Source organism: Somniosus microcephalus, chromosome 8 (genome assembly GCF_052327205.1).
Source record: "Somniosus microcephalus isolate GS21.2 chromosome 8, FLI_Smic_1.0, whole genome shotgun sequence".
NCBI classification, from domain to species: Eukaryota; Metazoa; Chordata; class Chondrichthyes; order Squaliformes; family Somniosidae; genus Somniosus; species Somniosus microcephalus.
The window spans coordinates 115,824,911-115,851,044 of NC_140994.1; the positions used below are offsets into that span (position 1 = coordinate 115,824,911).

The 26,134-nt window shown below is 45.7% G+C and overlaps 1 protein-coding gene across 1 annotated transcript in view; it reads right to left on the reverse strand.

The window, feature by feature from the left end:
- Positions 1-18,318: 18,318 nt before the first annotated feature.
- LOC147113754 (F-box/WD repeat-containing protein 11-like) overlaps positions 18,319-26,134 on the reverse strand; it is a 180,209-nt gene continuing 172,393 nt past the window's right edge. Inside the window, 1 exon segment of the mRNA XM_085995066.1 lies at positions 18,319-20,372. The gene's annotated coding sequence lies outside the window, so the exon portion shown is untranslated.

The window sequence follows — 26,134 nt, forward strand, 5'->3', positions numbered from 1 at the left end:
GCCGGGGATGGGAGCGGAGGCAGGTGCTGGCAGGCGGCCAGCAACAAAAATCGCTGCCCGGCACCTCGCCTTTAAATAGCACCACCCTGGCCGCAGGTAGGCCCCCCTGACCCTGTCAGACATAGCGTCCGGCGGTAAGTCAGGGGGCGGTACTGAAGATCACGGCCGGGGCGCGAGCGGGGCGCAGCGCACGGCGATGACGTCGTTGCTGGTGGCGCAGCGCCGCGGGGCGCTAACGGGAGGCGCAAAGCAACCACATTTTCCCCCATAGTATTTAAACAAGATAAACCATTCAATTTTTCGCTATTCATCCAACTCCTTTTCAAATAATGTATAAAATGAGTACATAATCATTATGATGCTAGGGTACATTTTTAACAATTATCGTCAAAGCCTTTTTCCTGGTGGAGATGGAATAGTTCTAATTATTAACCTTTATGTTTAGTCATCAATGACTTAAATAAACAGGAATCAAATGATGCTTAAGAAAATGCACTTGGAAATCAGAAATGCTAAATCCCACATATGCTCCTCATTGGTGTCTCCAATGGAGTCAGCACTGTCTTAGTATTGTCTTCCCTTGCATTCTTGGTATGACCCCTTCTCCATACCCCTACAATCAATCTGATTATTTGCATAATCAGTGCATTATCTTGTGTCCAGGTAATATACAGATACTGACACACACTTACTTACTAAAACTGCTCCATATCTACTTCATCGAGTCACATCGAGTCTGCAGCACAGAAACAGGCCATCTGGCCCAACAGGTGCCGGAGTTTATGTTCCACATGAGTCTCGTCCCACCCCTCTTCATCTAACCCTAGCAACATACCATTCTATTCTTTTCTCCCTCATGTGCTTATCTAGATTCCCCTTAAATGTATCTGTGCTATTTGCCTCAACTACTCCTTGTGGCAGTGTGTTCCACATTCTCACCACTCTCTGGGTAAAGAAGTTTCTCCTGAATTTCCTATTGTATTTATTAGTGACTATCTTATATTTATGGCCTTCTCTCTGTTTACCATATCAAACCCATTCATTATTTTAAAGACCTCTATCAGCTCACCCCTCAGCCTTCTCTTTTCTAGAGAAAAGAGCCCCAGCCTGTTCAATCTTTCCTGATAGTTCTAACCTCTCAGTTCTGGTATAATCCTTGTAAATTTTTTTGCACCTCATCCAATGCCTCTATATCCTTTTTATAATATGGAGACCAGAACTGTGCACAGTACTCCAAGTGTGACCCAATCAAGGTTCAATACAAGGTTAACATGACTTCCCTGTTTTTCAGTTCTATCCCTCTGGAAATAAACCCTAGTGCTAGGTTTGCTTTTTTTAATGGCCTTGTTAATCTGCGTTGCTATTTTTAGTGATTTGTGTAACCACACCCCTAGATCCCTTTGCTCCTCTACCCCATTTAGGGTCTTATTATCCAAGCAGTATGTGGCCTCCTTATTCTTCCAACCAAAATGCACCACCTCACACTTATCTATAATGAAATTCATTTGCCAATGAAACGCCCAGTCTGCAAGTTTATTCATGTCTTTAGTATTGTGTCGCAGTCCTCCTCTGTATTAACTACAACCCCCAATTTGGTATCGTCCGCAAACTTAGAAATTGTACTTCTGATTCCTGGGTCCAAATCGTTAATGTAAATTGTGAACAACAGTGGTCCCAGCACCGATCCCTGTGAAAGACCACGTCCCACCTTTTGCCAGTCTGAGTAGCTGCCCTTACTCTCTGTATTCTGTTTTGTGATCGACCTAGTACTTTGTTAAGTACTAGGCACAGCAGATAGGGGTTCAGTTGAATTATTTGACACACAGTAGTTATATTGAGCTTTTCATTACCTATTACAAAGGCTTCATACTTCAGTTTTTCCAAGGCTCGATAAGAAAAGCGAGATCGTTGGTCTTTCAATACTAGGGCATAAGCAGTTATTGCTAATACAAGTGTACTCTTCACATTCTCCATATTGTTTGATAAATACTCATCAGCTTTAAGAATAGCATTACTAACTCCCTAAAAGAAATCAGATAAAATATTTTTAATAACATAAGAAAATGTCAAGGAGGGAAACTGGCCATTTGGCCCATAATTTTTGTCCTTCTAGTATCTCGACTCACCCAGCCCAGTGTCGAACTACACATTTACTTTCCTGACATCTTCCATTCTACTACTTTACTTGCTGGCTCATTCCAAACATTAAACATAGCCATAATAAAAACAGAAAATGCTGGAAATACTCAGCAGGTCAGGCAGCATCTGTGGAGACAAACGGTCATCGACCTGAAACGTTAACTCTGTTTCTCTCTCCACAGATGCTGCCTGACCTGCTGAGTGTTTCCAGCATTTTCTGTTTTAATTTCAGATTTCCAGCATCCACAGTATTTTGCTTCTGTGTTAAACATAACCAGCAGCTTATTATAAGGCAACAATATATCAAGGGACAGAATTGACAATCCACAGAATCTAAACTTGAATAATTAATACATTTATTAAACCTAAGATATATTATTGCCTCGAAATAACATCTTACCCACCTCAGTTACTTCCTAATAGGTACACAAAATAATTTCTTACTATTTTAGCAGAATCTGTGGCCCAATTAAAAAACAAAATTCTACTTGAAATGGATGATAGTTTCTCTACAATTGTATCAAATAACTTTCTCTACAATTGTATCAAATAACTTTAATTGTAATACAATTGTGCAATGTGACTTATACTAAAGTACCACAGTACCTAGTGATCCATTGTGTGACTGAGGATATATTATCGTTTTGCAACATTCAGTGAAATACAATCAGCATGACTGTGATGATATGCACATTAATTCACTGAATAATGCAAGATGGTAATACATCTTGGATCAATTATCATGCAAAGCAACATAAACAACTAACAGATGTGCATGTTTTTATTTATTTTTCACTCACCTCAGTTTTACATGTGTAAAAAGCCTTTTGAATGGCAATACTAGTAAATGCAGTCAAATACATTGCTCTTTCTTTCGCTTCATCCTTTAAAGGACCCTGTAATTAATTTAGGGAAATGCATATTTACCAGGAACACATTAAATATGACAATATTTGCACAGCAATGTTATCCCATAATATCTGTGCTTGTTTGGAATGGCTTTCCAACTCTTACTGGTAAAACCGATGAGGACATTTACTCCTATTGCCTCAGTGACTCTCCAGATTTGGAATTTTATTCTGTAGTTACATGCAGCTGCAATTTTTCAGGTAGGCAAATTAACAAGTAGAATTCTAACCCTCTTAGAAATTATTTATTGTCTATCAGTAGATTTTTTTTTAATCAATTTATTTTTACTTTTTTTAAGATAGACAAGGACTAGGGGACACAGATTTAAGGTTTGGGGCAAGAGATACAGGGGGGATGTGAGGGAAAACTTTTTTACGCAGCGAGTGGTGAGGACCTGGAACTTGCTGCTGACGAAAGTGGTGGAAGCGGAGACACTCAATGTTTTCAAGGGGAGACTGGATAGGCACTTGAGGGAAATAAACTTGCAGGGCTACGGGGATAGAGCAGGGGAATGGGACTGACTGGATTGCTCTACAGAGAGCCGGCACAGACTCGATCGGCCGAATGGCCTCCTTCTGTGCCGTTACGACTCTATGACTCTATGACTATGACTCTATGAGATCATTTTCTCTTCATTTTTCTCCCCCTCTGCTCAAGAAGGTGCTGACTTGTGCTAGAGTTCCATGGACACCATGAACCCTTCACTACCTGCTGAGTGGCTAATGTTTATGTGTGAGCACAGATAACATTGGCCCAGAAATTCCAGAACGGGGCTTGCAGCGCGTGCAAGCCCCGTATTTACACTTACCCCGCGCTACTGCCGATCAGCTCCAGGGACGCCTGGAATTGGTGTTTCCAGAAGAAGAATCCCGGGCAGCGTATGACGTCACGCCGCCCAGGAGTGCAGCCAGCGCGAAGCCAGGAGCGTGCAGTGCAAGTGAGACACGCCCCTTGAGGTCTCAGTTTCACTGGACACGCCCCCAATGTTTCTGTCAAGCTGCTAACCATTTTTACATGCAAAGCAGCAGTTTAAATAGGTTTTTGGAAGTTTTTTGAAGATTTTGGTAACTTTTATAAACTTTTTAAAATGTTTACATTATTTTGAGTAATCTGAAGTAGTTTTAAACAGAATTAAAGCAATTTAAAGACTTTTAAAAGCCCTAAAAGAATTTTTTTAATTCCATTTATTTATTTAGCAATGTCGTCGTCATACGTGTCTTCACACTGTTCCCTTTGGGGAACTGTATGAAGTGGTGGAAGGATTTATGGCCATGATTAACGCTCATTCCGTGACCGTAACCATCTTTGAACCAGGCATTAGGGCAGTTAGTCCTATGGCGGGAGGGTTTTACGGGCTCCCACAAGCTATACAAGGAGGGGGGGCCACCCACACCCACGGACGCAAATATCCCACTGGATGTCAACCCAGAATTTAGAGCCGGAGCTCCGACTCCACTTGCCGGGACTGTCTGGAGCGGGGTTCGAAATCCTACCCTGATCTGGCCCAGCGGCGGGGATCCTACCACTATGACAAAGGCCAAATCCGATTAGCAACGTGAAATGGCAGCATAGGGCTCCAGTCACGGGGAGGGAAAAGGCGCAGGAAACGTATGGGTGTCACCTTTTGTGCGGAGTGGGCCTTTTGCGTAGCAGTAAGCATCCCCGCCGCTGGGCCAGAAGGAGTAGGGTTTTGAACCCCACTCCAGACAGTCCCGGCAAGTGGAGTCGGAGTTCCAACTTTAAATTCTGGGTGGACATACAGCGGGATACTTGCGTCCGTGGGTGTTGGTGGCCACCCCCCCCTCAGATGGGTTGTGGGAGCCCGTAAAACCCTCCCGCCATAGGACTAACCACCCTAATGGCTGGTTCAAAGATGGTTACGGTCACGGAATGAGCGTTAATCACAGCCATAAATCCTTCCACCACTTCATACAGTTCCCCAAAGGGAACAGTGTGAGGATACGTACGATGATGACCTCTTGCGCAATGCACCTCCTTGGACCCTCAGTCGCAGATGCGAGGGGGCAAGTCGTGCAATTGTTAAATTTTTCATTTTATTGACATGTTAAATGTTGGCCCAGTAATTCCCTTCCAAATGCGCAAGTACGGTCTGGGTACTTACACATCTGGCTGGATGAAATGCCGGTTTTCAGCATGCACAGTGCATGTGGGGAAAACCGGCATTTCCTGTCCTCTGAACGAAGGGGTTCAGAGGCAGAACGCGTGCGACTGCACAGGCAGCGCGTGCGCAGTATAATTCGCCGCTTTCATTAATGCTTTCAGTGAGGTCAAGTCATTACAACTTACACATGAAAAAAGCATGGGTACAGTTGCTCCAGAGGCTGCGGAGGAAGATATTTATTATCGTGGAGCTTCTGAAAGTATGTATGTCTGTATATATTCCTTTGCGTGTTATGTATATATTCCTTTACTTATGTGTATGAATGTATTATTTAATTATGACTTTCAGAGAAAGTAACTTATTGGAAAATCATAATTAAAAACATACATTCATACACATTAGTAAAGGAATATAAAACATACATACATATACGTAAAGGAATATATGTGGACATACATACATAACTCATTCTCACATTCCATTCACACAGCCACAATTGCTCCTTCTACCTACCGTTCTGAAAACCCTTTAAAAAAAAAAAAAAAATTTAACTTTAAAACTTACTTAAAATTTCTTAAAATAACTTCCCTCCCTTTCCCAAACAAAAATATTGCATTTCAGAAGCTCCACGATAAAATGTTTCTTCCTCCGCAGCCAATGAACCACTTTACACTTGCTTTTTTCAAGTGTAAATTCTGAGGACTTACCCTCACGGATTTCATGAATGAAATCTACGAAGTTCACTGCGCAAGCGCTGCCTGTGCAGTCGCACGCGCTCGAGGTCTGGAAATGCTGGCGTTCCCCGCATGCGCTGTTCATGCTGAACGCCGGCATTTCCAACGGCCAGATGAGTGAGTACCCCAAGCGCACTCACGCCTTTGGCCGCGAATTTCTGGCCCAATGATTAAAGACAATTGTATAAGTTACTGTGAGAGTCTCTTTGGTGGCTTTGCCACAATACTACCTTTAACTTCTCTCGTTAGCCACTGTTGGACCATTTTTCCCCATGGGGTTTTTATTCCTTAAGGGAATGTATTTTCATTGTGAATTCTGAATTATTTCTTTACCCTGGCACCAGGGGGAAACACACCATGCGAGATTCATGTTGGTGGTTGCAGAAACACCTGTCTATCAAATCCCCTATGACCACTACATTTCAACACTTTGCTGTCCCCCCTTGCCCCACAGTGCTGTGGATATGCTCTAAACTGCACCGCCCCCCCCCCCCCCCCACCCCGATGTGTCGTCACTCTGACTGGTATCCAGTACTGAAAACCGGTTTGAGAGTGCAACACTCCTGGAGGATTCATGCAATGTCTGTCTTTTCCTACTCCGCCAGATGGCCACCCACTTATTGTCCTGATCTTTCTGTGGCTGTGGGGTGACCGCCTCCTGGAACGTGTGATTGAATGTCCAACGTTGCATTGAAAAGTTCCATTTTGATAGAGCCCTTTTCTCATTTGCTATAGGAAGCTAGGAAAACCCATTTCTTTTGTTGGCAAGCAAGGAAAGGAAATGGGTCAGCCCAGAATCCCCCCTCGGTCCACATCCCACGGATAGGGCCATGGGTGAAGGAGAGGCAGTGCACAAATAACCCGAGCCCTGTTACAGGAACCAGTGGCATCAACACCACAAGGAGCTTTGGGATCTAGTACAGGCACATTCCCAATTTGTTTTGCTTTCCCTAAACATCTGATTAATGAGAACTTCTGTCAAATGTGCAGGAGAGATTGGTCCATTAACACCACATTTTCATTGTCTGAGTGAAAGAGAAGCATTTAGCAAATAAGTAGTTTATTAAATGGGCAATCAATACCCAGCGCCATTCTCACCTCTGATTACCTCATTACGCTGCCCTCCATTGAGTGCCATTTCCTGCATTCGACAGTGAGAATTGCCCTCAGCAGCAGTTGCCAAAAAATACACAGCCTGCACTTCCATTTAACAATGATCACCCCTTTAACTAACCTTACACTCTATTTAAATCCTGACAACGCACAGCTCCATGGCCTCCACCCCACACCCACCACAGCTAACCAGGTAAATACATCAGCCAATGGGGTACTAAACCAAAACAAAAGCAAAATACTGCAGATGTTGGAAATCTGAAATTGAAACAGAAAATGTTGGAAATACTCAGCAGGTCAGGCAGCATCTGTGGAGAGAGAAACAGAGTTAACGTTTCAGGTCTCAGAACCGGAAGATGTTAGAGATGTAACAGATTTTAAGCAAGGATGGGGGAAAGAAATAACAAAAGGGAAGGTCTGTGATAGTGTGGAAGAAAGGAGAGATTGAATGACAAAAGGGATGATGGTGCAAGACAAAAGTGGGTGATAATGGGACAAGTAAAGAAATAAAGGATGGGTCCAGAGGAGGTATAAATGCTAACAGCAGAATAGTGGTGCTAAACCATACAGAACAGGAAGGTACAATAGCAAAATACTGCAGATGCTGGAAATCTGAAATAACAACAGAAAGTGCTGGAAACACACAGCAGGTCAGGCAGCATCGAGGAGAGAGTCAATGTTTCAGGTCGAACCCCAGGTTCAATTCCGGCCTTTGCCGATTGCGTTGATATAACAATGTGCCTCGGCACCTTTAGTCTAGGAAGGGGAAGAGGTGGGTGGGGAATTAAAAGCAAAATGAGCTCCCGTGCCTAATCATTGTTGGAATGTGTGTGCTGACTGAAGATGTGGAGTCAGCCATGGCTCAGTTGCTAGCACCGTCACCTCTAAGTCAGAAGGTTGTGGGTTCAAATCCCACTCCAGACACTTGAGCACATAACCTAGGCTGACACTCCAGTGCAGTGCTTAGGGAGTGCTGCACTGTTAGAGGTGTCGTCTTTTGGATTAGATGTTAAACTGAGGCCCCGTCTACACCCCTCAGGTGGACATAAGCCATCCCATGGCACTATTCAAAGAGCAGGGGAGTTCTGGCCAATATTTATCCCTCAACCAACATCACCAAAACAGATTATCTGGTCATTATCTCATTCCAGTTTGTGGGACCTTGCTATGCGCATATTGGCTGCCACTTTTCCTAAATTACGACAGTGACTACACTTCAAAAGTACTTCATTGGCTGTAAAGAGCTTTGGGACGTCCTGAGGTTGTGAAAGGGTCTGTATAAATGCAAGTCTTTCTTTGGCACCATGGAATGCCTGTGTGGATTCAGCAGCTGGTCATGGTTGGAATTCTTAGGCTTTTGTGCAAATATTAGTTTGGCTCAGTCAGGATGTAGTGGCTTCAAACCTTACTCTGCTGCACTGTCGGAAGTGCCGTCTTTCAGCACGACTGAGGCCTCAACTGCTTCAGGGTCAATGGAGGATGGAGAGAGATGGAGATGGGTGCTCATGGCACACAGGAGGAAGCTGAGCCTGTGCTTCCAGGTAATACCTTGGAACAGCTTATAACCTGATGAGTCCCAAGGATGGAGCCCTAGGGTACACCAGAGTTGACCACATGATATTGGGGAATAATGACTCGGGATTGACAGAAGAGTAAAAACTGAAAAAAGTAATGGCACAGAGGTGGATTGTAGAGGATAGAAGTTCAAGGTGGATGGAGCGATCAACTGTATCAAAGGTAGAATAGAGATCATGGAGGATGAAAAGGAACAATGAACCTTGCTTGTAGTCTCACAGGATGTCAATGAACTTGACCAGCAGCCTTGATGCTGTGGGCCAAGCAGAGCCTGATTGGAAGGTCTGGAACAGTGGGAGTGTAACTCTGAGGCAACCATATGTTCCAGGACTGTAGCCAGAAGGAAATGATTGGAGCGGAGGCAACATTTGCCAAAGAATGGAGAGTTTGAGAGTAGGTTTTGATGATGGCAGTTTTGAAGTGAGGGACTGTACCAGTGAATAAGTACTGATTGATGAGGACAGCAAGCATGGGGCTGAGGTGGGAAGTGGAGCTTAAATCAGAAGGATTGAGGTAACATATGATAAACAAGATGACCTTGATGAGGATAAACAAGATAACCTTGATGAGGAAAAACTATGAAATAAGGAGGTACCGGATGGGTCAGAAGCAGAGTGGATGATCTTGAATTTGGACCGGACAGAAGTCTGTAAGCTCCTCACATCTGGTGCCTGGGATTAGCATAAGGGTGTAGGGGGTTTCTCTTGCTCGTTCTGGTCTCCTACCAGGCTTCGTGCAATAATTACCCTCGAGTGGTTCGACCCACTCTTCCCTACGGTTCTAGACCTTGGACTTAGGTGCAGGGAACTGTAGTGCAGAGAAAAACTCAATAGACCAGGTTGAATAACACGAAATGGAGGCTTTTATTATAAAACAGTTTGCAGCATTATAAAATACATGTCATAAGCACAGATTAAAATAACTACAATCATGCACATATCTATAAACTTAACTCTATGGAAATGGGGAACACACAGCACGTCAAAAAAGGGGAAACACATTACGATTACCCTTAGCCCCTCCCCTAGACCTAAACTAAGTTTCGACTTGAGGAACTCGGAATCATGCTCACCACTTTCAGATTCGCAAAAGAGGGGGTTCGCAGCCCTTTGGCACAGCTTTCCGTCGTCACGTGGATTTGGAAGCTTCTGGCACAGTTTGTTTTTCTCTCAGGCGATGGAGCAGCAGATACAGTCTCGATGAGCGCTCGTTATGGCTGAATCCGTTACCGGCGGGACTTTAAGAACTGGATGCCCATGGAAGACTCAGTCATAGAGTCATAGAGTAATACAGCACAGATAGAGGCCCTTCGGCCCATCGTGTCCGCGCCGGCCATCACGTCCTGTCTAATCTAATCCCATATTCCAGCATTTGGTCCGTAGCCTTGTATGCTATGGCATTTCAAGTGCTCATCCAAATGCGTCTTGAATGTTGTGAGGGTTCCTGCCTCCACAACCCTTCCGGGCAGTGAGTTCCAGACTCCAACCACCCTCTGGGTGAAAAAGTTATTTCTCAAATCCCCTCTAAACCTCCCGCCCTTTACCTTGAATCTGTGCCCCCTAGTTATTGACCCTTCTACTAAGGGAATAAGCTCCTCAGTATCCATCCTATCTATGCCCCTCATAATTTTGTGCACCTCAATCATGTCCCCCCTCAGCCTCCTCTGCTCCAAGGAAAACAAACCCAATCTGCCCAGTCTCTCTTCATAGCTGAAGCGTTCCAGCCCTGGTAGCATCCTGGTGAATCTCCTCTGCACCCTCTCCAAAGCGATCACATCCTTCCTGTAGTGTGGCGACCAGAACTGCACACAGTATTCCAGCTGTGGCCTAACCAGTGTTTTATACAGCTCCATCATAACCTCCTTGCTCTTATATTCTATGCCTCGGCTAATGAAGGCAAGTATCCCATATGCCTTTTTTACCACCTTATCCACCTGTTCCGCCGCCTTCAGGGATCTATGTACTTGCACACCCAGATCCCTCTGACCCTCCGTCTTGCCTAGGGTCTTTCCATTCATTGTGTATTCCCTTGGCTTGTTAGTCCCCCCAAAGTGCATCACCTCGCACTTTTCTGGGTTAAATTCCATTTGCCACTGTTCCGCCCATCTGACCAACCCATCGATATCGTCATGCAGACTGAGACTACCCTCCTCGCTATTTACCACCCTACCAATTTTTGTATCATCCGCAAACTTACTGATCATACCTTTTACATTCATATCCAAGTCATTAATATAGACCACAAACAGCAAGGGACCCAGCACCGATCCCTGTGGTACCCCACTGGCCACAGGCTTCCAGTCACAAAAACAACCTTCGACCATCACCCTCTGCCTTCTGCCACTAAGCCAGTTTTGTATCCAACGTGCCAAGGCACCCTGGATTCCATGGGCTCTTACCTTCTTGACCAGTCTCCTGTGCGGGACTTTATCGAAGGCCTTACTGAAATCCATGTATACCACATCCACTGCGTTACCTTCATCCACACACCTAGTCACCCCCTCAAAAAACTCAATCAAATTAGTCAGACATGATCTTCCCTTGACAAAGCCATGTTGACTATCCCTGATTAATCCTTGCCTCTCCAAGTGGAGACTGATTTTGTCCCTCAGAATTTTTTCCAATAATTTTCCCACCACTGATGTTAGGCTCACTGGCCTGTAGTTCCCCGGTTTTTCCCTACTCCCCTTCTTGAATAATGGAACTACATTAGCGGTTCTCCAGTCCTCTGGCACATCCCCTGTGGCCAGAGAGGTTCTGAATATGTGTGTTAGAGCCCCCGCAATCTCTTCCTTTGCCTCACACAGCAGCCTGGGATACATTTCGTCCGGGCCTGGGGATTTATCCATTTTTAGGCCTGCTAAAACCGCCAATACCTCCTCCCTCTCGATGTTAATGTGTTCAAGCATATCACAGTCCCCCCGCCCTATTTCTATGTCTACATCGTCCCTCTCCATAGTGAAAACAGATGCAAAAAATTCATTTAGAACCCCTCCTACATCTTCCGGCTCCACACACAGATTGCCACTTTTGTCCCTAATGGGCCCTATTTTTTCCCTAGTTATCCTCTTACCCTTAATATACTTATAAAACATCTTAGGATTTTCCTTTATTTTGCTCGCCAGTGTTATTTCATGGCCCCTCCTTGATCTCCTAATTTCTTTTTTAAGTATCCCCCTGCACTTTTTGTACTCCTCTAGGGCTTCCTCCGTCTTTAGCCTTTTGTATCTGCCAAAAGCCCTCCTTTTTTTTCTAATCCATTCTCGTATATCCCCTGACATCCACGGTTCCCTGTGGTTTTTGGAACCACCCTTGACCTTTACGGGAACATGTTGCCATTGTATGATCTCAATCTCCCTTCTGAAAGCCTCCCATTGCTCCGATGCGGATTTTCCTACAAGTAGCTGATCCCAGTCCATTTTGGCCAGATCCTGCCTTATCCTATTAAAATCGGCCTTCCCCCAATTTAGAACCTTTATTTCCGGCCCATCCCTGTCCTTTTCCATGACCACCTTAAATCTCACCATATTATGGTCACTGTCACCAAAGTGCTCACCTACTAGCACTTCTTCCACTTGGCCGGCCACATTCCCTAGAATTAGGTCCAGTACCGCCCCCTCCCTTGTAGGACCTTCTACATGCTGGCTCAAAAAGCTCTCCTGGATGCACTTTAAGAATTCTGCACCCTCTGTGCCTTTCACACTCTGACTATCCCAGTTAATATTGGGGAAGTTGAAATCCCCCATTATTATTACCCTATTATTTGCACATTTCTCTGAGATTTGCCTACATATCTGTTCCTCTATCTCCCCCTGACTGTTTGGAGGCCTATAGTACACTCCCAGCAAAGTGCTTGCCCCCTTCTTGTTTTTAAGCTCCACCCATATGGCCTCATTAGAGGAACCTGCTAATATGTCATCCCTCCTTACTGCAGTAATTGACTCCTTAATTAATATTGCTACACCCCCTCCTCTTATACCCCCCCCCCCCTCTGTCTCGCCTGAAGATTCTGTACCCCGGAATATTGAGCTGCCAGTCTTGCCCCTCCCTCAACCATGTCTCCGTGATAGCAACAATATCATACTCCCATGTGTTTATCAACACCTTCAGTTCATCCACCTTATTTGCAAGACTCCTTGCATTAAAATAGATGCCATCCAGCCTTGCCCTTGTATATTTGCCCTGTCTACCAAGCTGACTTGTTTTTTTCTCTATAATTGGCAGCACATCACCCCCTCTTTCAGCTCCCCTCTGTATCCCATCCCCCTGCCAAGTTAGTTTAAACCCCCCCCCAACAGTGCTAGCAAACCTCCCCGCAAGGATATTTGTCCCGCTCTGGTTCAGGTGCAACCCGTCCAACTTGTACAAGTCCCACCTTCCCCAGAAGCAGGCCCAGTGATCCAGGAAGTAAAACCCTCCCCCCTACACCAACTCTTTAGCCATGCATTCATCTGCTCTATCCTCCTATTCCTATACTCACTAGCACGTGGCACTGGGAGTAATCCAGAGGTTACAACCTTTGAGGTCCTGCTCTTTAATCTGTTACCTAGCTCCCTAAATTCTTGATGCAGGACCTCATCCCCCTTCCTAGCTATGTCGTTGGTCCCAATGTGGACCACGACCTCTGCCTGCTCACCCTCCCCCTTAAGAATGCCCTGTAGCCGCTCAGTGACATCCATGACCCTGGCCCCAGGGAGGCAACAAACCATCCTGGAGTCACGTTTGCGGCCACAGAAACGCCTATCTGTTCCCCTTACGATAGAATCCCCTACCACTATTGCTCTCCCACTCTTTTTCCTCCCTTTCTGAGCAGCAGAAGCATCCCTGGTGTCAGGAAGCTGGCTGCTGCTGCCTTCCCCTGGTGAGTCATCCCCCTCAACAGTATCCAACTTGGTATACTTGTTTGAAAGGGGGATGTCCGCAGGGGGCCCCTGCACTTCCTGCCTGCCTCTGTTGCTCCGCCTGATGGTCACCCCCTGTGCAGCCCTACCCTGAGGCGTGAACAACTCGCTAAACGTGCTATCCACGACCCTCTCAGCATCGCGCATGCTCCAAAACTCATCCACCTGCAGCTCGAGCGCCACAATGCGGTCTACAAGTAGCTGCAGCTGGATGCATTTCCCACACACATGGTCGCCAGGGACACTGGCAGCGTCCCTGACTTCCCGTTGTGATGTTGCAGAACTGCACAGGGAAAGTTCCTGGTCGAATGGTATGTTGAGGCCCTGGAGGGCTAGGCCCGGAGTGTCCTTTTATTTCTCCCTCCGGCCTGGCTCGTCGGTTTTCCTGAGGGTGTCTTCTCCTTTGGCCTGGGTCGTCAATGATCTCCCGACAAAAGTACCCGGGCCACCCTCGTCGTCTTCCCGTCGTGGCTGAGCCTTGCTTGGCCGAACACCGACCACGCTGCCTTAACCGAAGAGTCCGTCCCGAAACGTGAATCTGAAGCGAAAACGAAGCGAAGCCCACCCCTGATGGACTTTTCAATCCACAGTTATACCTTTTTGGGACAGTCCTATCTCCCGCCAAATCATAGTCCTGTCTTTGTAATATTTTTGGCGGGCAGAAATCTCTGCAGGGGTGCTTTGTCTTACAACGGGAGCCGGTGATAGCTTAACTGGCCTTCCTGGCCGATAATGTCTTTACTTTGTCACCGTAACTCGGTTCGTATATTGATCGGTCTGGAGATTGCCCTTGATGGCTGTTAAACGGTTTAAGTGTTCATTCAAATGTCCGCCCATTTCTTGATGGGCCCCATCCTGTTACCTGAAACTGTCCTGTACTTAGAATCCAATTAATATGTATGCTCAGTTCCCTGAGTTTCGTTTTCCCGATACTGGCTTTCGCAGGCTTACTGTCCTCAATCCACAAGCCTGTCTGGCTTTGCAGTAACAGAAATCAAATGGTTCCAGAAACTGATCACGAGGTCCGGCGGCCATTTTGTATGCCCTTTTATCAAAGGTTTTTCTGTACAAGCTTCTTTTGGTCAATAAAACTGTCTTATTAACCCTATTTTCTTGCATGATTATTGCTGAAAATTTCGAATCTTACAAGGGGTGTAATATGAAGGAGGGGAGTGGTGAGGAGGGATGGAGGTTGGAAGAGGCAGTTATTTCAGTTAGTTGTAGTGAGGAGTTTAGAATTGTTCCTGGAATAGTACGAAAATTTGATTCTGCAAAAGCACTGGAAAAATGAGCCTGGATGTCATGGCTTCCACCTCTTGTAAAATGTATATTAAGATAGTTGAGTGATTGTACAGCATGCTTACACAGTGCAGCAAGTTCATCTGCTATTGTTGGTGATGGTTGTACATACTTGGATGATCATATTTCAGAACAGGGAGTGAGATCAAGTAGAAAAATGGCTAAGAGGACACTGTTTTGAACAGCACTGGGTTGGGTTTATGCCATCTGCAGGGTCGCGTGGGGAGAAACATAGAAGATAGGGGCAGGAGTGGGCCATTCGGCCCTTCGAGCCTGCTCTGCCATTCAACGAGATCATGGCTGATCAACCAAACCCTAGCACCCGGTCCCTACACCGACAGCCATCCCACCCAAGCCCTATCCCCATAACCCCACGTATTTAATCCCCCCTAACACTAAGGGTCAATTTTTATCATGGCCAATCAACCTAACCCGCACATCTTTGGACTGTGGGAGGAAGCCGGAGCACCCGGAGAAAACCCACGCAAACACGGGGAGAATGTGCAAACTCCACACAGTCACCCGAGGCCGGATTTGAACCCGGGTCCCTGGCACTGTGAGGCAACAGTGCTAACCACTATGCCACCGTGCTGCTCTCCCGTATCATCCCAGTACCCTTTCATGAGGATATGTTTAGTTATTTCTAGATGGGGCAGGGTGGGGGGTTGGTGGGAAAGAGATTATCTGATCATTATCTGGGATTTCAGGATATGCCTGTGTTCCCGAGCATTTCTCAAACATCAGGCAGAAGCCATACATTACTTACTGACTGGCATGTATCCCATAGCTGTGTTACATAAGGGATACATGCTGGTTAGGTGGGGGGGGGGGGGTAGTATCATATATCCCCATCTCCAGCAGGAGACAACACCCTCCATCCTGAAAGCAGAAAATGCTGAATCATTGGACTTGAGTATACAGGGCATAATTTCAAAGTTTGCAGATGACACAGTTGAGATCATATGCGGCATGTGATATATTCCAATAAGCTGGAGGAGGAGGAGAGTTCTCTTTTCGACCCCTAGCTCATTTTTAATAATTAATTCTCGGGATGTGGGTGTCACTGGCAAAGATACCATTTATTGCCAATCCCTAGTGGCCCTTGAGAAGGTGGTGGTGGACCTTCTCCTTAAACTGCTGTGTGGTTTTAAAATTTTAAAACCTTGAATTAAAAATTCTCATCCTAGTTTTCAAATCCCTCCATAGCCTCACTCCTCCCCATCTCTATAACCTCCTCCAGCCCTACAACCCTCCGACATCTCTGCGCTCCTCCAATTCTGGTGTCTTGCGCATCCCTTATTCCATCGCCCCACCATTGGCGGCCGTGCTTTCAGCTTCCGAGGTCCCAAGCTCTGGAATTCGCCCCCTAAACCTCTCTGCCTCTTTCTTCTCCTTTAAGACACTCCTGAAAACCTGCCTCTTTGACCAAGCTTTTGGTCACCTGTCCTACTATCTCATGTGGCCCGATATCAAATTTTGTTTGATAACGCTCCTGTGAAGCGCCTTGGGACATTTTACGTTAAAGGTGCTACATAAATGCAAGTTGTTGTGGAGAAGGTATTCCCAAAGTGCTGTTAAGTCGGGAGTTCTAGGATTTTGACCCAGCGACAATGAAAGAACAGTGATATGTGCCCAAGTCAGGAAGGTGTGCTACCTGAAGGTGATGTTTTCATACACCTACTGCTCATCCTTCTAGGTGATGGAGGGTGCAGGTTTGGGAGCTGCTGCCAAAGAAGCCTTGGAGAGTTGCTGCATCCTGTAGATAGCCAATATCTATGTGAATGTAGACACTGGATCATTGGGAATGCAAGGTCAACTTTCAGAAGTTGTCAGCAACACTCAACTCATGGAAATATCTAGCGTAAAAACCCAAAATTGTACACTAGCTTGGGATGGGTTCGAGTAAGATTTTTTAAAAATCTGTTGGTTTGGTTCTGGACTGACATTGAACTTTGTGGTGAGGACAAAGCAAGTGAGTTGGAATTTCTCACGCAGCTGTTAAAAGATCGTGAATTGGGCCCAGTGGAGCTATTGATCAGTCCTGGTGACCCTTTCTCATGCAGCTGAATTTTGACAGCCGCAGATGCATCTTTAGTGAGTTGTAGGCCTCTCTCACTGCTGATTGATCAAGGCCCAACTCATCAAATTACCTACTTGACCGAATGTCACTCTGAACAGATGATGCATAGACCACAGCCAAGATTGGCTGATAATGGATAGCAGCTTTTGGAACTTCCTTAATGTTGGCCCCAGGCACATACATTCTAACTGGGCCTGAATTAACTCGGGCTTAAAAGAGCTTAAGAAGTCGATATTATTTCAACTCATTAGAGTTTTCTTGGAGATAAAAAGAAAATCTGTGAATGCTGGAGACCTGAAATGAAAAGAAAAACAAAAAACACTGCAAATACATCAGTCATTCAGCATCCAAAAGCATAGAAACAGATTAATAGTTGTGGTTGTGATGAAGTCTTATGCCTGAAATGTTAACCTTTCTATTTCCAATACTGATCAACCAATTAGAGAGCCTTTCATGCCCTCTATTCTTCTAGAACATTGATTGGATGATCCACTTCTAACCAATCAACTGTTGTTTTAGGAGTGTGAATTTTTGTACAGAGAATGAAACATTTTCCACTGCGACACTCAGTATGAACTCCCAAGCATTTTCAGGGTGGGTACAGCATGGATTTGATAGAGTAAATCTTCTACACTGTCCCATCAAACACTCCCAGGGCAGTTATAGCACAGGTTAGAAACAGAGTAAAGCTCCCTCTAACAGAGCCCTAAAAGTGATTCAATTCCAATCTCAGAAGAGTGCTCTCGATTGGATCAACTTGAAATCTTCCATTTGCCATAGTAATCTGAGTGAAGAACTGGATGAAGATCACCGAAATTCATTGCACACAGGCCCCTTACAAGCATGAGATTTCCCCCCGCCCCCCAACCCACGAGCGTGAGCATTTTCCAGTGCCTCAGACGGTAACTTTTGGGACAGTGAAAAACTCAAGTTGAAGACTACATAGGAACACGAGTAGGCCATTCAGCCACTCGAGCCTGTTCTGCCATTAAATTAGATCATGGCTGATCTTTATCTTTACCCTCCTTGGTTCCATGTCTCTCAATACCCTTACCTAACAAAAATCATTTAATCTCAAAGAGTTCTAGATTTTCACCCTGTGTGTGAAGAAGTGCTTCCTGACATTACCCCTGAATGGCCTGGCTCTAACTAAGGTTATGCTTCCTTGTTCTGGATTTCCCCACCAGAGGAGATAGGGTAGACATCGAGAAAAACTATCAAATCCTTTAATCATCTTTATTAGATCACCCCTTAATCTTCTGTACTCGAGAATACGAGCCAGATTTATATATAAATACTGCAGAGTCGACCTCTGGGAGGACATCAACGGAGGGTTTGGGTGCTTCCTGCCTCGTGAAACGCGCTCACCACTGTGCCTGCACTTGTTGCTATGTTTAGCCCAGTGGGCCCAGTCCGTGTCTTAAGTGATGGTCTGCAACTAGCTACATATTTTGAAACCGAAGTAATTTATTAAGCACATTCCACGGTAAAAGCTTGAACTGATAAACATTTTTCTGTACATTTATAACAGTCTTTATGAACTGTCCAGACACACATACTCATTTCAACTGGAAAGTAGGCAGGGTTCAGAGGTTTCAAACATAATTACATGATATAATCATCGCATCCCAGTGCTTGCAGAGCATCAGTTGTACTGTCCCTCAACAGGGTCCACAGCTGTGAGCAGCAAGCATACTCGCAGAGTACAGCCAATGTCAAAACAGCTCCTTAATCCTCGGATCCTCGCATTCCTGCTACATGGTTCTGCAGCTGCCAACTGAAAAAATTCCTTTGCAGTGACATACTGGGCACAGGACTTCGAAACAGGTCTTTAAATTAAAGCATTACAAAATATACACCTAAACACAAACAAGACACCAACTCTCTGTGGGACTGGACGTCTTGTGTCTCAACGTGTAAAACACAAGCAGCTGAACCCCTTTCTCAGGGGGAGAGAGAGAGAGGGAGAGAACAGTACAGAATCTCAGCTTTGGCTGTGACAATGTTATATCCTAGTTGCCAGTTTTCGATATACACATAAACCATAGAGGCAATACTTATAAGTAACTGCTTATGCAAAGACAATTGTTAGTCGAGATGTCTTGAAACAATTCTTTCACCTTTACAAAATGTGTGCTCCAGTAAATTGTAACATTTCTTTGAGGGATGGTGGTGGTGGGGGCGGGAGAAGGATAGAAATATTTTTATTTAATCTGAAGCTTAACTGGCAGATAGGTAGCAGATGACCACGTCTGGGTAAAGCACAAGGAAGGATTTAGAATATGTACAAAAACAAAAAGATATTCAATGATTACTTGGGCCAAGAACTGCACCTAACCATATACCACAGAGGGTGGGTGGGTGGGGGAAGAACAGCTTTTCTTATTAAATCAATTTGAATTCATAATTAATTTGTTGAGTTTTACATAAATTAAAATTTCAACAGGGCTTTCATACTTAAAAAAAGGAAATCTTTGAAAGGAGCACAGAAGTAATGTTAATCTGGGATTAGAATGGGTTTAAATCACAGTAGTGGCATTGGTTTGAAAGGGGTAAGGGGCACAGCAGTCTATGCGTAAATACATGCTTTTCACAGTTAGTGCAATATAGCCCTCCGTTAGTTTCAAGAACATTTGGGGAAAGAAAAAAATCCCATGAGAAGGTTCAAATAGAATACTATACAATCAACACACGACGTTATATACAACTAGCTACATTCGACACAGCTCAAATTGCATGTAATCTTCGTATATAAGCAGCTAACACTTCTATATATATATATATATATATATATATATATATATATATATATAGATATATATATATAGAAAACCCCCCTTTTCAAAAAACACAAACTTTAGGAATAGCCATTCGATGCAGTGTTTCCTTGTACTGAACATGCATCCATTTGTAATCTGAATGAAAAAAGAGAAAGGCAGCCAAATTGAGGGGCCTCTTCACGAGTTTTGACAGAATAATGCTTCCTAATACATACCGAAGCTTTGAGAAATTCTGCTTGTTGTTCTAAAACAATATGGCACCCAAACAAAGAAACAAACGTTCCAACAAATGACTTCTTCATCCCCTTTTCTTAGGGCAAAGTGCAAAGCGATACTGAATAAGCCAAGTCCTTCCTCCAATCAAAGGTTTGGCAGAGTCTATTTTGAAGAATCCATTTCTGAAACACTTAGCTTTGGGAACCACAGACTGCTTTTTTTTTTTTTTTTACATAGTATGGCAGATGGCTAGGCTCGTTAAATGTTCAGTCTTGCAAGTTCTGCAGTAAATGCAGTCATTTCAGAGTCCTCCGAGGGCAGGAAACACAAGAACGAGAGGGAGAGAGAAGAGAAAGAGGGGAAGGCATGATGTACTGTACTGATATCTTGCTGGCTTCAATCTGTCCACATCCACAGAAACCAGGTCACCACAACTAAACATGGCTCTTTGAGCATCGTCGTCTGCAGGCTCTGCATAGCCAATATCCAGTAGTAATTCCAGCCCCTGTGGAACAAAAGTATAGATTGTAAGAATTGGGTTTCAACTCCCCATCCCTTCATCCCAAATTTTTCTTCCTTCCATTCCAGAGCACAAAATCTGGGCTGACATTCCAGTGCAGTGCTGAGCGAGTGCTGCACTGTCGGAGGTGCCATCTTTCGGATGAGATGATAAACCGAGGCCCCGTCTGCTGTCTCAGGTGGGCGTGAAAGATCACATAGCACTATTCCGAAGAACAGCAGGGGAGTTCTGCTGGTATCCTGGCCAACATTTATCCCTCAACCAACACCTAAAAAGAGATTATCCTCTAATTAATATATTGCTGTGTGTGTGCAAATTGGCTGCCGCTTTTCCTACAGTACAACAGTGACTACAATTCAAAAAGTACTTAATTGGCTGTAAAGTGCTTTGGGACGTCCTGAGGTTGTGAAAGGTGCTTTATAAATGCAAGACTTTCTTTTACTTAAAAGGATCACAGGTCCGTAATGAACCAGTATATTTAATGGACAGTTAGCAGTGGGTTTGAGAGGTCCAAGCCATAAGTACTGCACGTACATTGTGTGCGCGCTGCCACATGTAGCAATAGTTGTATTGGTTTTTGTGAATTAGGGTACTGGACGGACTGCACGTGTTGCAGGCCCTGTTTGGAGAATCGGATAAATACGATGGATGGAGATACACAAACACAAGAGCATAGGCGCGTCTTCTTCACTGCACAAATGGTAACTCATGCACTTCTCAGTTCTCCCCAACTTTGCAAGTGGATCTTTCCCAGGGCCCTCTCCACTCCCCAGACTTTGTACAGAGACACTATATCCCCCAAATCAGTAATGAGAACTAGAACAGTGTTAAATTCAATAGAATTCCTAAAAAATATTCCTGCAATGTCTTGTTCCACACACAGCTGGCTGGATTTGTCCAGGTGTAATCACATCAACACAGTATGTACTCAGTAACTTGTGGCGATGGCCCAGGCTCACTTTGTAGCACTCTCGCCTCTGAGACAGAAGCGGTAGGGTCGAGCCCCACTCAAGAGACTTGAGCACATAATCTAGGCCGACACTCCAGTTTGGAATGAGGAAAGCCTGTACTGTTGGAGGTTCAGGTGGAGGTTAAAGATCCTGTTGTGTTTTTGGATTCAGCAGCAGCGGCATTTCCTGTAAGCAGACCCCATGTCCCTTATGAACCATAGTGTACCAGGTAAATGTTGTGGGACTCAGGGGTAGAACAGATAACCTGGAGTACAGGTGCAAGGATTATGGGAATACATCCTGTGCTTGCCTTGGATACATGTCCAAATGTTAGAATTTAAGTGTTTAGAGAGTGAAGACGGTAGAATCTCTGCTCCTCCAGGCTTACAATGGACCCCATGAAATTTTACATTTCCACTCAAATGGAAGCTGTACGAGACTATCCCCATCAGGTAGTCTTATTCCACTTCACTCCGCAGTCACTCTGGAGTTACAATTTAGTACCGGTGTGAAGCTGAAACTACCTCTGCCTTAATGCTAAACTTAGTGTAAATACATCCTCAGCTTCAATACAACCTTGCCCTAGCCCACCAAGCCAAACTTCCCCCGAGAGTCCCCCCTGCCCTGGCCCTGAACTTGCATCTTTCTCTATTTTCTCTCCTATCTCCCCTCATGTCCTCTCCGAGACCCACCTTCTGCTCTCTTGACCCTTTTCCCACCAAAAGGCTGACCACCCATATTAGCTAATATTAACTGTTCCCTCTCCTCCGGTACTGTCCCCTTCCCTTTCAAATCTGCCATCAACTCACCCCTCAATAAAACCACCCTTGACCCCTCTGTCCTTGCAGACTACCACCCCATCTCCAACCTTCCCTTCCTCTCCAAAGTCCTTGAACGCATTGTTGCTTCCCAAACCCGTGCTTCTCTTTCCCGCAACTCCACGTTTGAACCCCTCCAATCAGGTTTCCGGCCCTACCACAGCACAGAAACAGTCTTTTATCAAATCACAAATGACACCCTATGTGACTGTGACCGTCATACACTATCCCTCCTCATTCTTCTCGATCTGTCTGCACCCTTTGACATGGTTGACCACATCATCCTTCTCCAACGTCTATCCTCCGTTGTCCAGCTGGGTGGGAATGCCCCCGGCTGGTTCCATTCTTATCTTATCTATCCAGTCGTAGCCAGAAAATCACCTGAAATGGCTTCTCTTCCCACACCGGTACCTCTGCAGTCCCCCAAGGATCTATCCTTGGCCCCCTCATCTACATTTCCTCCAACTAAATATTGGGAAGACCGAAGCCACTGTCTTCAGTTCCCGCCACAAACTCTGTTTCTAGCCACTGACTTCATCCGTCTCCCTGGCCCCCGTCTGAGGCTGAACCAGACCGTTTGCAACCTTTGCGTCCCATTTGACCTCGAGATGAGCTTCTGACCACATAGCCGCTCCATCACCAAGACCACCTACTTCCACCTCTGGAACATCACCGATCTCTACCCCGCCTCAACTCATCTGCTGCCAAAACCCTCATCCATGCCTCTGTGACCTCCAGACTTGACTATTACACTGCTCTCCTGGCCGATCTTCCATTTTCCATCCTCCATAAACTAGAACTCATCCAAAACTCTATTGCCCATATCCTAATTTACACCAAGTCCCGTTCACCCTTCACCCCTGTGCTCGCTGACCTAACTTGGCTCCTGGTCCGGCCAAGCCTGGATTTAAAAATTCTCATCCTTGTTTTCAAATCCCTTCATGGCCTCGCCGCTCCTGATTTCTGTAACCTCCTCCAGCCCTACAACACTCCAAGATCTCCGTGCTCCAATTGTGGCCTCTTAGGCATCCCTGATTATAATTGCTCCACCATTGGTGGCCATACCTTCTGTTACCTAGGCCCTAAGCTCTAGAATTCCCTCTCTAAATCTCTCCGTCTCTCTAGCCTCCTTTAAGATGCTCCTTAAAACCTACCTCTTTGACCAAGCTTTTGGTCACCTGTCCTAATAGCTCCTGAAGTGGCTCGATGTCAAATTTTGTTTGATAATGCTCCTGTGAAGCATCTTGGGATGCTTAAAGGCGTTGTAAAAGTGCAAGTTGTTGTAGATGGAGCAAGTGGATTGAGTCAAGTCTGTGCAAAAACTTTGGGGCTTTGAGAGTAAAAACAGAAGAGAGGGGAACTGTGATATAAACCTTGTGTAGGAGCCTAATCGCCCAGCTTCAGAGTGCCATTAAAACTAGGGATACTACCCACATAAATTGCTTACAAGTAGCCAACAGAACCTAGCTTCAGCAAGCAAAATCTTTTGAGTTTATCTATACATAGCAGTCCTTACCGGGGTTTTATATCAAAAAAGCACACACTGCAAATTTCTCTCGTTTTATAATAAATCAAAACTAATTCCAAACAGAATAGCCTGGGTCTGGAGTATAAAGGGGCCCACACACAACACTGTGCTCCCAGCTGCTTCTAATAGTCACTATTAGTGTGTGCAGCTCATAAGCAAAAACAAACATTTCTTTTCCCAGGTCTCCTAATACGTCAGGAACGCTAATTTCTTAAACGTGAGTTTCCTGATTTGATGACTTTGATGTCGAGGGGCCTTCTGCCAGCTTAGGAGTTTGGATCAAATGGATGGGCGGCAATCCGCCTGGGAGCAGTGAACAAGGGCACATGATATTGGTATTAGAATGTCAACTCCTCTCGAGTTTTTCTTTTAAAAATTCATCACAGAACTCAACGTACAGTGGACAAAGAACCTTTCTGTGAGCGGACAGATGAAACCCTGTGTAGTTTTGCACCTTCATCTTTTTCAAACTACAGCTGCCACCTACACTCCTGACATCCCTCATTCACGGGACTGGAGGGTGCGCACAATACAAAACCACAAAAGGTTACATCCTCCAGGTGCATTTCTTTATAAATTCATGCTTTGAGAAGTCCCTATTAGCTCAGCTGGCAAGTGTCTGACCTGCTAATGAACTGCAGAGAGTTGAAAGGAGCCCGGTTCAATCGCTGGTTTCTGCTGTTTACTGATTGTAGTGTATGTACCCGTCTACCTTTAAGGGAACTATTGAATGTAACCGTTCACCTTTAAGAGAACTACTTTAGGTGTGGCACTATTTGTTTGGCTTCTGTATACTGTAATACCGATAGTGACCACACCAGTATATAAGTGTTGTGGCAGGATTGCTGGGGCAGATTCGCCCGGACCCTCGAATAGTAAAGACCTGTTTGTTTGTTACTTCTGAAGTCTGTGTATTTATTAACTGCACAACCCACAGACGTTACACTGATCACAGCCCGGGTGGCAGTAGGGATGCTACAGTCAGCCTCAGTTTCCTTGTACTAGGAAAAGTTGGTGAGGAAAAATTCAGCCAAGGTTCCCACTCTTCAGGGACCACTGCTGAAAAGTGTTAGATTAGGACAGGTTTGGGGTCAGATAGGATGCCCCACACACAGTAAAACTTCCTACCTTGTAAATTAAGAATGGCACTTGCTGCCCATGAAAGTAAAGCCCAGCAACAGGAAGGGCAATATTAATTACATCCCAGCAAATGCCGCCTCTCCCTAACCGCACCCCAACAAATGCCGCCTCTCCCTAACCGCACCCCAACAAATGCCGCCTCTCCCTAACCGTACCCCAACAAATGCCGCCTCTCCCTAACCACACCCCAACAAATGCCACCTCTCCCTAACCGTACCCCAGCAAATGCCGCCTCTCCCTAACCGTACCCCAACAAATGCCGCCTCTCCCTAACCGCACCCCAACAAATGCCGCCTCTCCCTAACCACACCCCAACAAATGCCGCCTCTCCCTAACCGCACCCCAACAAATGCCGCCTCTCCCTAACCGTACCCCAACAAATGCCGCCTCTCCCTAACCACACCCCAACAAATGCCGCCTCTCCCTAACCGTACCCCAGCAAATGCCGCCTCTCCCTAACCGTACCCCAACAAATGCCACCTCTCCCTAACCGTACCCCAACAAATGCCGCCTCTCCCTAACCACACCCCAACAAATGCCGCCTCTCCCTAACCGCACCCCAACAAATGCCGCCTCTCCCTAACCGTACCCCAACAAATGCCGCCTCTCCCTAACCACACCCCAACAAATGCCGCCTCTCCCTAACCGTACCCCAGCAAATGCCGCCTCTCCCTAACCGTACCCCAACAAATGCCACCTCTCCCTAACCGTACCCCAGCAAATGCCGCCTCTCCCTAACCGTACCCCAACAAATGCCGCCTCTCCCTAACCGTACCCCAACAAATGCCGCCTCTCCCTAACCGTACCCCAGCAAATGCCACCTCTCCCTAACCGTACCCCAACACATGCCGCCTCTCCCTAACCGTACCCCAACAAATGCCGCCTCTCCCTAACCGTACCCCAGCAAATGCCACCTCTCCCTAACCGTACCCCAACACATGCCGCCTCTCCCTAACCGTACCCCAACACATGCCACCTCTCCCTAACCACACCCCAACACATGCCGCCTCTCCCTAACCACACCCCAACACATGCCGCCTCTCCCTAACCGTACCCCAACAAATGCCACCTCCCTAACCGTACCCCAACACATGCCACCTCTCCCTAACCGTACCCCAACACATGCCACCTCTCCCTAACCACACCCCAACAATTGCCGCCTCTCCCTAACCGTACCCCAACAAATGCCACCTCTCCCTAACCACACCCCAACAAATGCCACCTCTCCCTAACCACACCCCAACAAATGCCGCCTCTCCCTAACCGTACCCCAACAAATGCCACCTCTCCCTAACCACACCCCAACAAATG